The 12199-nt window shown below is 37.5% G+C and overlaps 1 protein-coding gene across 3 annotated transcripts in view; it reads left to right on the forward strand.

Annotated features, from left to right (window-relative positions):
• Window positions 1-2629: 2629 nt before the first annotated feature.
• Window positions 2630-12199, forward strand: part of DNAH17 (dynein axonemal heavy chain 17) — a 233706-nt gene continuing 224136 nt past the window's right edge. For all 3 annotated transcript variants that reach the window (XM_003340283.4, XM_056817399.1, XM_056817398.1), the window contains exon 1: window positions 2630-2769. The gene's annotated coding sequence lies outside the window, so the exon portion shown is untranslated. The remainder of the gene's footprint in view (window positions 2770-12199) is intronic.

The raw sequence follows: 12199 nt of genomic DNA on the forward strand, positions 1-12199 counted from the left end.
TTGACCTCACCATTCAGACCTCCTTCCTCTTCTGAGTGTTTGCCATCCCATGGTCTCCTAGCTGTTCTTCTCATCTGACTTCTTTCTTCCTTAGAGAATAACTGTTTCATTATTGCCATCATCTCTAGCCATGAATATGAATTTGGCCCTGTGAATTGAACAACTTGCTCAGCAACACCCACAGGGTCTTCTAACAGAACTTTCATGTCTTTTAAAGTTCCAAACATTAGAGGCACTGAGAAGGGCACTAACATATAACAAAACCCCTGTCCTACTGGTACTTCTCTGAGTGGATACTTTTGGTATGATTCCCACACCCCCCCCCCCAAAGAGATTCATCTAGTCCTCTAATAATCTCTTAATTTCCCTGTTCACATTTTTGTAGAGTTCTGGCAGAGGAATAGTTACTTCTGCTTTAGGTTTTGGCAGTGAAGGAGCCAATGGAACTGTAGGTGCCACAGGAAGCACTGGTCCTGGTTCTGGCTCTATTTGGGCTGCCAGTGCTGGCACAGGAAGAACAGGAGAAGCAAGTAGCACCTGAGGAGCAGGAGGAACTAATATAGGGGTGTGAGAGACTCAAGTGGATGCCAAGGCTTCTCTATCTCTTCCTGTGCTTCCTTTTCCTTCTCTGCTAAAGTAACTGTTATAGCTACTGCTCTTTTTCTCCTCACCAAAGTTTCTATATCTGGCCACCATGGTGCAGTATAAGCTATCTCCTTATCTCTTTTGAATTTTCTCTGGTTAGCATTTGAATATAAGCTCTCTGTATTATCACTGGATCCAAATTTTGGCCATAGGGTATGGATCTGTGTGTCAATCTCTAGACCTGTCCACTGAAAAGAACAGTAATCTATGAGAGTTCCTTGATCAAAATTCTCATATCAAGGGGAATTTTTTCAAGCTTTCAATTTAATTCCTAAAGGACTGTCCCTAGGAATCCTGTTTACTTCCCTCCTGTGTGTGAGGGTCAATTTCCTCTAGTGTGGACTTCTGCTGACTTTTCTTATGAGCTGATGATTTTTGCCCCATGCCTCTGTCTTGAAATTTCTAATCTTTGCTCTCTAGCCACAGTTCAACTTGGCTTACTGCCCAAAAGATGTATCTCTTGTTCTCTTGCCTCGTCTTCAAAAATAAAAAAGGTTTTTTATTTTTCTCCTTCAGAATTTTAGTATCTTGTTTCCCTAATTCTACCTCAACTTGAAAGGCTGCTTACAGGTCTCAAGACTAGTCCAGGACATCTCCTATTCCTGCTAATCTTCCCAAGTACCTGTGAAGGAAGAGGTCCTGTGTTTATTCAAAGGGCTTAACTTTTGTGGTACTTCTACCTTGCCAATTAACTTAGGTCCAACAATTACTGATCTCTACCTGCTGCTATTTCAGCTTAGATCAGTACTCCTTTCTGGATCACAACCTCTCTAACCAGCTCAGGTGCCGCTTTAAACTGTCTTGTATTCCATTTTCCACCCTGAAAACTTCCCTTCAGTGTGACCATACACAAGCCTCTGACAAAATCTCCAGCTCAGATTACCTAATAATACTTGCTGAGTCTTTACCTGGATTCTGAGGGAAGTTGAGGAATTGCCCCCCTTTTAACCTGACTTTGGGGTGCAGGCCCCCAAGATTTTACTTGACATGATAAAATCAAACATCTATAAAGTTGTGTGTGTGTGGGGTGAGATTCAGTGTGTAATTCTGAGAGTAGTATTTGACTTGTAACCCCAATGTTCAAGAACACTGAGTATTACTATTCCTTAGATTAAAACTACTTCACTCCACCCCATAAAATTTTTAGTTTTCTTAAACTATTTTCAAAACCTTGAGAAGAGTTTATTTGAAGCCTGGGAAACATTCCAACTCTAGGAAGAGGGACAAGATAAGCTAAAGAGGGAAGAAAGTGAAAATCCCATGATAGTCACGAGTTTTTTGTTCATGGGGGGCTTTAGAGGTATGTAATGTTGAAAATCATACCCTCAATACTTGAAACATCACAGGCCCCACTTCTGTGGGATTGGACAGAGGGAAGGAGGAGAATCTTGCATCAGGATTATTATAAAATTCTGTGATGATACTTAAAAGAAGAGAGAACCTTTTTGGCCCAAGAAAGTAGCTTGCATGAGCAGAATTCCTTTTCCTTCCCTTCTACCCCCTTCCCTGATGTCTGCTGTTTTCTCCAAATAAAGTGGCTTTTCTCTGCCAGCATCTTATCAACGTCGCCTGTCTGCTCATTAAAGTGATTTCTGGGGGTATGAGTCCCCCAAATTCCACTCCACACATGAAGAAACAATATAATTTGGAAATTAAATATGGAGCTACTATTGAAAAATACATACAATTATTCATGTATTCCATAGATAAATGTAAATTATTTTATAACAGTTTTATAATGTTATACTTCCCTATCCCCACCCCACTGGTTTTAGTAACTGATTTTTTAAAAACTCTTTTTGTTATTGTTATAGTTATTGTTTTCATGGGTAGCCAAGGAAAAAATTCTAATGTCTCCTTCTTGGTTCCAAGTTAGAAGCTTCTGGAAGTTCCATGGCAGTTAGTACTTTATGAGAAGAGGAGAGAGAGAGAGAGAGAGAGGAGAGAGAGAGAGAGAGAGAGAGAGAGAGGAGAGAGAGAGAGAGAGAGAGAGAGAGAGAGAGAGAGAGAGAGAGAGAGAGAGAGAAGAAAACACTAGCTTTTTTCTTAACCTGTTACAGAAAAAGGGGTCTGTCCTTCTAATAATACACCCCTGCAATTTCCTTGACCATATTGTCAGGATTGGTGAGTGTCTTTTTAATGTGATTAAGGCAGGGTGGAGTTGGAGCTTAATGGAACAATCTGGAGAGGGGACTGATGTTGGGAATCTATAGTCCAGGAGCACTGAGATGTTTCAGAACCCTGGAATGTCAGGGCTATAAGAGAACTTAAAAGAAAATCTAGTTTAATTCTTCATTTCACATACAAGAAAGCTAAAACCCCAAAGGAGGCATAACCTTTTCTGTGAAGTCTTCAGTGTTTGTTTCCCTAGCTTCAGTTCAAGAGAATACATTCTTCTTTTTACCCACTAAGATACCCAATGCATTTATGCCGTATGGATTCTGACTACCCTCAAATATCCATTTATCATAACCCATTCTGCACACACTGAAGAAGTCTGATTTTTATGCTATTTGAGATCCAGGTTGGCCAATATGATTGGTACTGTGTGGAGTGGAATTTGGGGGGATCTTGCATCTCTAGACATCACTCTCATGAGTAGACAGGAGACTTTGATAATATGCTGGCAGAGAAAAAACTGGTTTATTTGGAGAAAATAGTGGACATCAGAGAAGGGGGAGGGGAAGGAAAGGAAAAGGGATTCTGCCCACACAAGCTGCTTGCTGGGGCAAATGTCTTCTCTCCTTCTATGTACAATCACAGACTTTTATCATAATCCTGATTCAAGAGTCTCCTCCTTCCTCCTGTCCAGTCCCATGGGGTGGGGCTGTAACATTTCAAATCTTGAACAAGTGATTTTCAATATTATGTACCCCAAAAGACCCCTGTGGTAAAAAAAAATGACTATCATGGAATTTTCAGCCTGGGACAGTTAAAATACAATTGAAATACCCTCGGTCGTTCTTTCCTGAATGAGGCTATGAGCCTATCTCATAGTCGACATTCTACCTAATGTAAACTCTTCTCTAGGTTTTTGAAAATAGGTCAGGAAAACTAAAAATTTTATGGGATGAGGGGGCAGTTTTAGTCTAAGGAATAGTAATACTCAGGAGTCTTGAAAATTGGGGTTACAAGTCAAATAGTACTCTGAGAATTACACACTGAATCTCATCCCACACAGTACTACCTCCTAAACTGTTATGGTTGGTTATGGAGGACAAGAATTCCCAGTCTAAAATGGTGATGCTGTTAATGGTTCCAAAGGTACAATTTAGTCCTAATAAAACAATAACTCTACTTTTCTTGATGAATAGTATAACCCCAATTTACTTGTGCCATGTTCTAGTTCTCTAGGGCCTTGTTGGATAAAGTTTACTAAACTGATCAATGAACTAGTTACTAAAGTATTATAGCAGATGTGCACTCATAGGAAAAGAGCCAAGTCTTCTATGATGATAGCCCTTGCCCTTGCCCATAATGCCATGGTTCTAAGGTCCCTTCATAAAAAGGAGGGAAAAAAGTCATAATGGGATAGAAAGTTTCCAGGGAAGGGTCATTGTAGCAACTAGAAATGTGGAGCCACATGGGAAAGTTGAGTTTACTCTGAGAGAAGTATTTCTGAACCAAGAGAGCCCTATAGAATCAAGTTGAAAAATGGTGGTGGTAGTGAGGAGTAGGCATTGGCTAATATTGGAATGGCCTTTGGGATCCAGGAAAGCAGTTCAAGCCTCAGCTAAAGTCTCAACTTCTTCAAGAAGCCTTTTCTTAGCTTTCTTAATCATAGTGACTTCCTTTTGAGATGATCTCCAATTTATCCTGTATAGATTTTTTTATTATACATAGTTATCTACAAGTTGTCTTCCCCATTAGACTGTAAATTCTGAGAATAGTAATTGCATTTTGCTTTGTATCCCCAGTCCTTAGCAGAGTCCTTGAGGACATATTAGGTGCTTAATAAATGCTAGTTGACTAGCTGATGATACAAGGCTTAAGTAGTCACTTAGAACTATGAGTTTATATATAGGGACTGAGATAGATGCTCAGAACACGGAGCTCACTGAGGAAAAAAGCTGTAATAGTTATCTTGCTAATTGTGTTAGGAAACTAGATTCTCCTTCGTTTTTTAGATCTCTTTAATGAACCTCTACAATTTTAATGCTTTGCTACCTTTTGCATGGGACTTTAAGAAACAAAATGAATTTTGACATTTCCAAATATACTTCTGGGTAGGAGCAAACAAACCATAGAGAGTATCATGAGTCCAACGCCTCCACAACTTAACATGGTAGAAACTTTTCTTCCTATTTTTTCTTCCAGAAACTGCTTTCCTTTGGTAACATGAGCCATAGGCTACATTTTGGGGGCTTATTCAGTATCTTTGCTTGGAGCAGAGGGGAGTTGGAGGAGTTAGTCTAGGCTAGCAATATTAGAATTTTACTAGTAGACTACTATCATTAGCATTATATTCGTAGGTCAAAAGAATTGTAGCTGAGCTATCAGGTTGCAAGAAATACTAGAGCATAATACACCCTGAAGAAAAGGAAAATGACAAAACTTGGAATGGAAAACTGAGTTGTGAACTGATTCAACCATTCTAGGAGCAATTTGGATATATATACCCCAATAGCTATAAAACAGTACATACCCTTTGACCCAGAAATACTCAATGAGATAAAAAACAAAAAGGGAAAGGACCTGTAAGTACAAAAATATTTAAAGTAGATCTTTTTGTAGGGCAAAACATTGGAAAGTGAGGGGATACTGATCAATTGGGGAATGAGTGAGTAAATTGTAGTGTGTGTGTATATATATATATATATATATATATATATATATATATTTGTAATGGAATACTATTGTGCCATAAGAAATGACAAGCAGGAGGAGCTCAGAAAATGCTGGGAAGACTTAACAAGAACTGAAGCAGAGTGAAGTAAGAAGAACCAGAAAAACATTGAACAAAGTGACAGCAATACTATATAATGAACAACTGCAAAACAATACAATGATCTGATAAGAGCTGATTATAGGGGCCCTTGAGTAAGTTCTTAGAGAGAGAGCTGTTTGTAAGCCCAGGAAAATTCCCTTTCCTGGTACCTGCTGCAGTTCAGGTGCCTGGGGATCAAATTTCACAGCTTCTCCAGATCCACCGGAGTAACTATCTTTGAGCCTTACAGCTTAGAATGTGTTGGTGAAAGCAGGCAGGCTAAGAAACAGAGACACAAAACCAAAGAGCAATAAAAAGAGAAAGAGAGAGAGAGAGAGAGAGAGAGAGAGAGAGAGAGAGAGATGCAGGAAGAACCTTTCAGAGGCATTAGAAATGAGATTACCTAGGGGAGCCCTCGTGATGTACAGTCAAAATATAAACCGATTAGAGTATACAGCTGCATTAGGGAGTTCATCAGTCCTAATCTATAAATCTTCTACTTCGGTGTTATCTTATAACATAAAGATGTCTCTAATTTGGATATATATACCCCAATAGCTATAAAACAGTACATACCCTTTGACCCAGAAATACTCAAAGAGATAAAAAAACCAAAAAGAATAGAGATAAGTAAAAGTATTCTGTCTGGAGATAAAGCCATAAGGTTATGTTAACCTGATCAATATCCATCAAGAATGTTATACGTCAGTTAAGAAGTGTCAACCATACTCAAGACAAGTTGTATTGAATCTGCGAGTTCATAACCAATCCTTGCCTGGTCTGTACAGGCTTTCATAAAATTTGTCTCTTTCTGGCAGCCTTCTGCTTCAATGGGCTTGGGGAATCCTCAAAGATCCAAAACAATCCCAAAAGATACATGATAAAATATGCCATCTGCTTCCAAGAGAAGGAACTAATGGAGTATGAATCCAGACCAAAGCAAACTTTTTTTTTTACTTTACAATTTATTTTTCATTTCCTTCCACAAAAGGAATAGCATGGGAAAATGTTTTATATGACTGCACATGTAAAATCTATGTGAGATTGCTTACCATCTGGAGGGTGGGGAAGGAGTGAATTTGAGACTCAAAATTATTTTTTAAATATTGGAAACTTTTTACATGCAATAAAGGAAAAATCAAATCAAATCAAAACACCATGAAAGCATTGGCAGGAATGAACTTAATGATTCATTGTATTGGGAATGAATAGTCAAATGGCAGGCTGGTACACAGTGATGGGTATGTACTGTCACCAAGGAATTTAAATTTTGTTGGTGTCTATAAACTGTGACAAGGACTCCATAGCTAGAATTTTCCATGCTACTTCAGGGATATAAAGTTCTTGGACACTGAGCAAGGGACCAGTTGTTCCCTTGTTGTCTAACCCCTACCATGTGGGCACTCTCCCAATTCCTTCCTTCATGACATTCTCTTTAGTCAACATTCAGCTCTGCTGAATGGTTTATCTTTTGTTATGAGTATGTTTTGGCCCAATCCAGAGCCATTTCCCTTTCAGGATTATAATAGACTCCTCTGAGGGATTGGGGTATCTTTCTCTATTACCCATCATTCTGAGCTCCTATTTCAAGTGTGTTCCCCTCCTCTTCACTGTTAGCCACCAGTGACTAGCTCTCCAGGTTTATTGAACCACTTAATCATCAATTAATTTTTATAAAGGTATATCCACTTTGAAGATATAGAAAGAAAGAAAAGCACAAACATTTCATCCCATCAGCTCAATAGTGCATTCTCAGCTAATTATCTTGTTCCTAGGGAAGAGAGGACTCAGACATAGCACAATTTATTTTTAGCATTTATTCTACCAAGTTCACATTTAAATATAGCATCACTGCTGAAGGAGTTTTCATCTTTGCTACCACTGGGCTGCATCCTGAAGTATGATCCTCACTCCTCAAGGGCTGCAAAAATCAGCTCAAGCTTGATTTCTGGCCTCCTGGACACTTAGATACCTGACTAGTTTGTTCTCCTGACTTTTCCAAATGTAAAGGTTCTGAACTCCAATTTCTCTGCCTAAAACATACAAACACTGAGGCAAAGGCTTGAGGCTCATTTTATAGAGCCACATGTCAACTTTGAGGGGGAAAGCCTCTCCTTTTACATTATTACCTCTCATCAAATTCCATCAGCAAAAATGTCATAATTTCTGACCCTGGGCAACTTTAACTTAATCCCAATTGCTTAGTGCTTATCACTCTTCTGCCTTGGAATTGTTAATTAGAATTGATTCTAAGGCAGAAGATAAGGGCTTTTAAAAAATTGAAAAACATGGGAGGCAGTCAAGACGGTAGGCAAGGACTGACCTGAGCTCTCCTAATTTCCTCTTCAAACAACCTTAAAATAATACCTCAAATTAATTTCTGGTGCAGCAGAACCAACAAAAAGATGAGATGAAACAATTTTCCATTACAAGACAACTTAGAAGGTCAACAGGAAAAATATGATCCCTTGGGGTGAAAGTAAAACCAAGTCCAAGATAAGTCATGCCTTGGCAAGCCAACAACAGGTCTTGGGGGTCACTGAATTGGTGGAAATGGCAGCTTCTGGAACTCTCAGTCCACAGATAGTAAGGAAATTGGACAACTGATCAGGAGGAGATTATAGAGGACCCTTTGCTGGTACTCAATGCAAAACTATAGCATTGCCTATGTGTAATTCAAAGTTCTAAAGCAAGGAGGAGTGCTAGCAAACCAGAACATGCAGCTACTGGGGAGCAGAAGCCCTGGTCACATTTTCAGTGTGGAAAAGAGTTTTATGATTACTCACCAATCAGAGCACAGGCCAGGAAAACAGTGACAACACCTCTCCTTAGTTCATACCATCTTGGAAGAACTGAAAACTTACACATCCCTAAAACTGGCTCAAAACAAAAATGCAAAAACCCCAAAGCTACCACATTGAGAGCCCAACTTTAACACAAAGTAAAAAAGTCAAGAAATAGGTTGGAAAAATGAGCACACAACAACAACAACAACAAAACAACAACACCTGACCATGGAATTTTACTATGGTAACCAAAAAAATCAAAACATAAACTCCAAAGAAGAGTCCTCAAATAATTCCTAGGAGAGTTCAAAAGGGATTTAAACATTTAAATGAGAGATAGTGCAATAGGGATAGTGCAAAAGTGGAAATAGAAATGAAAGGAATGCAAGAAAATCATGAAAAAAATCAACTGTAGAAAATACAATCTTAATAAAACAGAATGAGCCAAATGGTAAAAGAGGCATAAAAATCCACTAAAGAGAAGAATTTTTTAAAGAGCAGAACTGATCAAATAGAAAAGATGTGAAAAAATTCACTAAAAAGAACTACTTAAAAAAGCAGAATTGGCCAAATGGAAAAGAAAGTGCAAGATTACTAAAGAAAATATTTCATTAAAAATTAGAATTGAGGAAATGAAAGGGAATGATTTCATAAAACATCAAGAAACAATAAATTGAAATCAAAAGAATGAAAATATAGAAGAAAATGTGAAGTAGCTCATTGTAAAAACCAACCTAGAAAATAGATTGAGCAAAGATAACTTAAGACTGAACTACTAAAAGCCATGATCAAAAAAGGATCCCAGACATTATATTTCAAGAACTGATCAAGAAAAACTACTCTGATTTCCCAGAACTAGAGGGTAACATGAAAACTGAAATGCTTCATTAATCTTTTGAAAGCAATCTCAAAATGAAAGCTCTTAGGAATATTATAGTCAAATTCCAGAGCTTCTATGTCAGGGGGAAAATATTACTAGCAGCCAGAAAGAAACAATTCAAATATTGTGATAATTAAGATAACTTAAGATTTAGTAGCTTCTATATGAAAAGGTCAAAGGGCTTGGAATATGATATTCCAGAGGCCAAAAGAGCAATAATACAACCAATAATCATATTCACAGAAAAAATGAGTATAATCCTTCAGGGGAAAAATAGAGGACTATCATGCATTCCCGATGAAAAGACTAGAACTGAATAGAAAATTTGACACTCAAATACAAGACTCAGGAGAAGCATAAAAAGGTAAACAGAAAACACAAGGGATTCAAGAAGGTCAAACTGTTTACATTCCTTCATGGGAAGATGATACTTATAATACCTAAGAACTTTATCATTATTAGACAGAGGACATGAGTATAAGTTAACTATGATAAAATAGTATCTTAAAAATAACATTAAGGAACGAGAAAGAGGAATGCATTGGTAGAAGGGAATGGAAAGGTAGAATGAGGTAAATTATCTTACATAAAAGACATGAAAGAGTTTTACAATAGAGGATAATATTTAGCAGAATGGTGGACAGTGCTTGAACTGACTTGAAGAGAGAATAACATTTGCACTTGGTGGATATAGAAATCTCTCTTACCCCACAGGGAGGTTAGGTGGTAAACAAAGTAAGAGAAGAGGATGCAGAGAAGAGAGGACAGATTGGGGTGATGGTGGTCAGAAGCAAAACACTTGAGGAGGGACAGGATGAAAGAAGAGAGAGAAAAAGATAAATGGGGGAAATAGGATGGAGGGAAAGCCTTTGTAATCTTAACTGTGAAAAAGTTTTTACATCAAGTATTTCAGATAAAAACCTAATATCTCAAATATATATATATATGTATATATATGTGACTGAGTCAAATTTGTAAGAATACATGTCATTTTCCAATTGATAAATGGTCAAAGAGTATGAACAAACAGTTTTCATATGAGGAAATCAAAGGTATCAGTAGTCAAATGGACAAAATGCTCTAAATCACTATTGATTGGGGGAATGCAAATTAAAACAACTCTGAGGTACTATATCATCATATCTAGCAGACTGGCTAATATTGAAGAAAAGGAAAGTGACAAATATTGGTTGAACCAACCATTCTGGAGAGCAATTTGAGACTATGCCAAAAGGGCTATAAAATCATGCACTCTTAGCAATATGACTACTAGGTCTGTATCCCAAAGATATTTTTAAAGGAAAAAGATTTATATGTACAAAAATACTTATAGCATCTTTTTTTGTGATGGCAAAGGCTTAAAAATTAAGGGGGTTCCCACCAATTAGGGAATGGATGAACAAGTTGTGATATATAATTGTGATGGAATTTTATTGTGCTATAAAAATTGAAGAGCAGGATGTTTTCAGAAAAACCTGGAAAGACTCACATGAACTGATATAAAGTGAACTGAGTAAAACTAGAACATTGTGTATCATTACAGAAATATTGTACAGTAATAGTAATATTATATGATGATCAACTGTGAATGCTTTATTTTTCTTGAGTTTTTTTTCTTGGTCTGTTTTCTTTCACAACATGACAAATATGTTTTGCATGACTGTACATGTGTAGCCTATATCAAATTGCTTTCCTTCTCCATGAGGGAGTGTAAAAGGGAGGGAGACAATTGGGAACTAAAAAAATTTTTAATGAATTTAAAAAATGTAATTGAAGAAAGCAAAATGTTTAAAATACTATTATTACTATTATATTTACCCTTAAAAAAAGAATCAATGAACCTGATAAATATAGTGAAGCATGAAAAGTTTTACATGAATTAATGCAAAGAGAAGCAAATTTAGTCCTGTCCATGTCATCTTGATAGTTAGGGCTTAGAGCTTCTCTTCCTCCTGTCCATGATCATTTTCAAGAAGTTATTTGCAGAACACACCTTTTGCTTCCAGTCAACTCAGACTGAGGGATTCATTCCCAAGTCACCTTTATTCCCCTTCTGGGTCTGTTCCTGACTTCTTCTTGTTCATTTGTTCAGCTCTGTTCAATTCTTTGTGTACCTGTGGGTCCATGGGGTTTTCTTGACAAAGATACTGGAGGGATTTACCATTTTCTTCTTCAGTATGCCTACATTTTACAGATGAGGAACTAAAGTAAATAGGAGTTAAGTGACTTGCCTAAGGTCATACAGCTCATAAATATCTGAGACTATAATTGAACTCAGATCTTCCTAACTCTAGGCCCGATACTCCACTGCACCTGCCTTACTGGATTTCAAAATCATGTCTCTACTGATGACTCATCCAAGAACTTCCTTCAGTTCCTGGAGCCTCTTCATCTTGGAACATCTTAACATTCATGCAACCTGTTCATCTTAGAATATCCCTCCCCTTATCCCATTGGTGAGTTTCTCTTAGAACCTACTTTTTGTTAAGGGCCCCAAGCCACCCCACCTTCATTCCTCTTCCAGGCTTGTTCCTGACTTCTTAGACTTCAAAATCATTCCCATATCCTCACATTCCTCTTATTCCAATGACTTTTCAGTTCCTTGAGAGTAGAAATTGTCTTTCCTGTGGCTTATATTTGTATCCTCAACTCTTAGTTTAATGACCAGTAAATAACAAATGCTTGCTTAAAAACCAGAGACACAAAAGTTAGAAGAAAAGAAGGAAATTGAGCAAGGGGAATCTTTATAGCAAGTTAATTTGATAAAGATATGTGTAATTATCCTACAATGCAAAATTTAAATTGTTTTGAGAGAAATTTCAGAATAAGAAACATGCTACCTCTCCAAATCCAGAAAGAGAACAGTTTGGAGAAGGCACCATGAAGATGCCTGCACAAAGTACACACTGCTCCAGAACATCCAGAGTGAACTTTGGGATATGTTGATTTGAACTGTGTGGG

Source organism: Monodelphis domestica, chromosome 2 (assembly GCF_027887165.1).
Source record: "Monodelphis domestica isolate mMonDom1 chromosome 2, mMonDom1.pri, whole genome shotgun sequence".
In the NCBI taxonomy this organism is placed as follows: Eukaryota; Metazoa; Chordata; class Mammalia; order Didelphimorphia; family Didelphidae; genus Monodelphis; species Monodelphis domestica.